General features: G+C 40.1%; 1 non-coding gene across 1 annotated transcript; it reads right to left on the reverse strand.

Moving 5' to 3' along the window:
- Window positions 1-3,212: 3,212 nt before the first annotated feature.
- LOC115836262 lies at window positions 3,213-3,319 on the reverse strand. Its single transcript, XR_004031224.1, has one exon. It is a non-coding gene; the product is annotated as a U6 spliceosomal RNA (small nuclear RNA).
- Between the last annotated feature and the right edge of the window lie 771 nt (window positions 3,320-4,090).

Genomic DNA, 4,090 nt, shown 5'->3' on the forward strand with positions numbered 1-4,090 from the left:
TGTCGCCCAGGCTAGAGTGCAGTGGCATAATTATGGCTCACTGCAGCCTCGACTTCCCTGGGCTTAAGCAATCCTCCCACCTCAGCCTTCTGGGTTGCTGGGAATTATAGGCACATGCCACCATGCATGGCTGTTTTTATTCCTGTATTTTGTAGAGACAGGGTTTCACCATGTTGCCCAGGCTGGTCTGGAACTTCTGGGCTCAAGTGATCCACCTGCCTCGGCCTCACAAAGTGCTGGGATTACAGGTGTGGGCCACTGCACTCAGCCAGATTGTGTCATTTCTTGTTGAAATATAGATTTTGAATTCCCTGTTCATTTAGTTCCTTTTAAATTCTATGATTCTGGGCTGGGTGCGGTGGCTCATGCCTGTTATCCCAGCACTTCGGGAGGCCAAGGCAGGCAGACAACTTGAGTTCAGGAGTTTGAGACCAGTCTGACCAACATGGTGAAACCCTGTTGCTACTAAAAATACAAAAATTAGCTAGGCATGCTGGTGCACGCCTATCACCCCAGCTACTCAGGAAGCTGAGGCAAGAGAATCGCTTGAAACCGAGAGGCAGAGGTTGCAGTGAGCCGAGATTGCACCATTGCATTCCAGCCTGGGCGACAGAGCAAGACTCCGTCTCAAAAAAAAAAAAAAAAAGAAAAATAAATAAATAAATAAATTGTATGACTCTGGATTTTCCCAAGTTTTTTCGTGTTTTGCCAATTTAGTGAATGTCTTTTAATACATAGAAAATGCTGCTGACCACGCAAAAAGAATAAGAGAGTAAAATGATTTAAGATGACTCTGGCCTTGATCTGGGAAGTTTTCCTTGTTTATAGATAAGATTTAAATACACAGAAACCCATCAACTAATCTCTGTTTTTCTCCTTTCTATTTTACTTAAAAAGTCTGGACTTCCATTATCTACAGTTCTGTTCAGTGGTGAACACTTACGTTTAGGATTGGTGCATATTGGACAAGATCCACTGAACTTTTTTTGAGGATAGTGTGATAATGAGGTACCACAGCTGGATTTGTAGCATATTTTCTGACCCAGTGCATTTCCTTCCACAGTAGAATGGGAATAGATATAGATATAAGAGTGCAGTGGGGACTGCACTGACGTGGAGTTTGAAAAAGCTCCCTTTTAGAAAGCCTTCCTTTCATCGCTGTTCGAATATCTATGTATGTATAAAGTAATACGGACACATATTCCTTTTTTTTTTTTGAGGCAGAGTCTCACTCTGCCACCCAGGCCAGAGTGCAGTGGTGCAATCTTGGCTCACTGCAATCTCTGCCTGCCAGGTTCAAGTGATTCTCATGCTTCAGCCTCCCGCGTAGCTGGGATTATAGTTGCCTGCCACCATGCCCAGCTAATTTTTTGTATTTTTAGTAGAGATGGGGTTTCACCATATTGACCAGGCTGGTCTCGAACTCCTGACTTAAAGTGATCCGCCCGCCTCGGCCTCCCAAAGTGTTTGGATTACAGGCATGAACCACCGCGCCCGGCTAGGACACATATTCTTGTACGATTTACAGCCAAAATACTTTTATATTAGAACTATTCATAAGTAGCTGGGATGTATAGTCGGTCCAGTGTCCTCTGCCACTGGGCTTGTAATACAGCTTATGGAGGAGCTTGGCTATGACATGGATTCTGTAAAATGGGAGAGAGTTTATTAGGAGGAAGAGTGAGTATCAACGTCTCACTGGATTTAGGGACAGTTATGGGCTGTGCAACCTGAAACAACACACCCAGTGGTAAACTATGCTTGCAGAATGTGTATCGAATCTTGCTGAGTCACATCTCTCCTCTGACACTCTTTCCAGCTTCCTGTGAAATCTTAGCCAAAGTGGGACTTGATGGGTAAAAATTTTGAAGTTTTGGGAGCTTGGTATTTATTCCATAGGATTATGGTACAAGATATAAAAGTGGCTTTTGGCAGATTTAAGAGGATATATCAGTTACATCTTTACTTCCTTGCTAGGGGTTTGTTCATGTAGGGCTTTTGTTACTCAAAGTGAGATTATGGGCATATTCACTTTGCGTGTCGTTTAATGTTCACATTTGGCTTATTTGTGCCTATGTTATCTGTAATAGAAACTGGTAAATGCTTAGCCTGTGTGGGGTTAGTCTTGGCATTTTAATTAGCATTCATGATACTTGAGTATTTCTTACCTGCGGGAACTACTATGGTTACGTTGTTTTGTCACATAATTAGAGTATAAAATAATGACACTTTCTTTTTAGTCCCAGAAATCCTGGATTAAAGGAGTATTTGACAAGAGAGAATGTAGCACAATCATTCCCAGCTCAAAAAATCCTCACAGGTAAAATTTTCAATTACATTCTTCTTTTAAAAGCAACACTACCTGGAGGACTATTTATAGAAACTTAGAAATATGACTTGTTTAGAAGATTTGATCATATCTATAAAGTTAGAATTTTCAATGTTTATTTCTTTCACTTTATAAAAATAATACATGATTATTGTAGAAAATCTGGGAAGAACAGGGACCTTGTCAATTTGTACCTTACTCTTACTCCAGTGTCTGTGACAGTGCCTGCCACATAGTAGGCTCTTGATAAATATCTGTGTTTTTGTTTTTTTGTTGAGACGAAGTCGCTCTTGTCCTCCAGGCTGGAGTGCAATGGTGCGATGTCAGCTCACTGCAACCTCCACCTCCCAGGTTCGAGCGATTCTCCTGCCTCAGCCTCCCGAGTAGCTGGGATTACAGGCACCTGCCACCACGTCCGGCTAATTTTAGTACTTTTAGTAGAGACAGGGTTTCACCGTGTTAGCCAGGATGGTCTCATTCTCCTGACCTCGTGATCCACCCACCTCGGCCTCCCAAAGTGCTGGGATTACAGGCGTGAGCCACCGAGCCCGGTGATAAATATCTGTTTAAGGAATTTAATGAAGTATAAAGAAGTTATTCTTAATGCTGTCACTGTTAATATTGTCGTGGATTTCATTCTACTTGATTCTTCTGTTCCTCTTGATGGGGGGATAGACGTTACAGAAATATCTAGTGTTACATCCATTTCACTGGGTTGGAATCAATAATTTACATTTTCTGAATACTGAATATTCAAAATATTGTGAATGTTTCTTATCCCCAAATAAGTATCTGTGGAAAATAGTGACTGGTATATTTCAGTACACTGTGCCCAGATTAGATGAACAGGTAATTTCAGTTCCATTTTCCTTCCATAGACTTTATTTTTATGGAACGCTTTATGAATTTGCACGTCATCCTTGAGCAGGGGCCGTGCTAATCTTCTCTGTATCATTCCAATTTTAGTATGTGTGCTGCCGAAGTGAGCGCCCATAGGCTTTTTGATTGAGCAGATAATCGGCAGCAGAATGGAATAATTTGAGTTTGACTACTGAGTTCTTGACAATGCTTTGGAAGCTCTACTTGTAGAACAAAGGTCAAAAAAGCAACTAGTGAAAGACAGGGGAAGAAAGGGCTATGGAAAATTCCTCTGGGTAATCAGGTCTGTGAAATTAAGATTGACATTGCCCTTGGAAAAATAAATTAAAAGGAAAATAGAAGAGTAATATTTTAAGTAAGGGAACCACTCTATTTTTAGATTTTTTTGAGCATTTGTCCTTATATGCCTTTAAGGTTTAGAACTCATAACTATGTGTTATGAAGGGTAGCATGGTAAGGTTTTTGAAATTCTAGTTCTTTGGAGATGACTGAAATAGTGTTCCTTGCCTTCGTTAAATATTTACTAGTCCCACCCTTATTGAATTACCTATGATTTGTAAGTCTTGTGATTGGAAATTCTCATTTTACCTGCTTAAGAAAGGTTTATAGTATGCCAAGATAACCTTGTTTTTCCCCTTCATTTTTTATGACATTATGTGGTGGTGACTGTAATGGAATGCAAGTTGATTCAGGTGGCTCATTTTGTATCTGTGAATAAAAAAATCATTTTTACAATAATCTTGAATCTCAAAAAAAAGTGATGAAATTACTAAGTCCTTTACTAGCCCATAGACTCAAGAAGAATATCAATGATTGTAATTCCATGAATGTTCCAAGGCGTAGTATACTTTAGCAAGTGAAAAAACAGTCTCTATATTGTGG

The sequence above is a fragment of the Nomascus leucogenys genome, chromosome 1a, assembly GCF_006542625.1.
Source record: "Nomascus leucogenys isolate Asia chromosome 1a, Asia_NLE_v1, whole genome shotgun sequence".
Classification (NCBI taxonomy): domain Eukaryota; kingdom Metazoa; phylum Chordata; class Mammalia; order Primates; family Hylobatidae; genus Nomascus; species Nomascus leucogenys.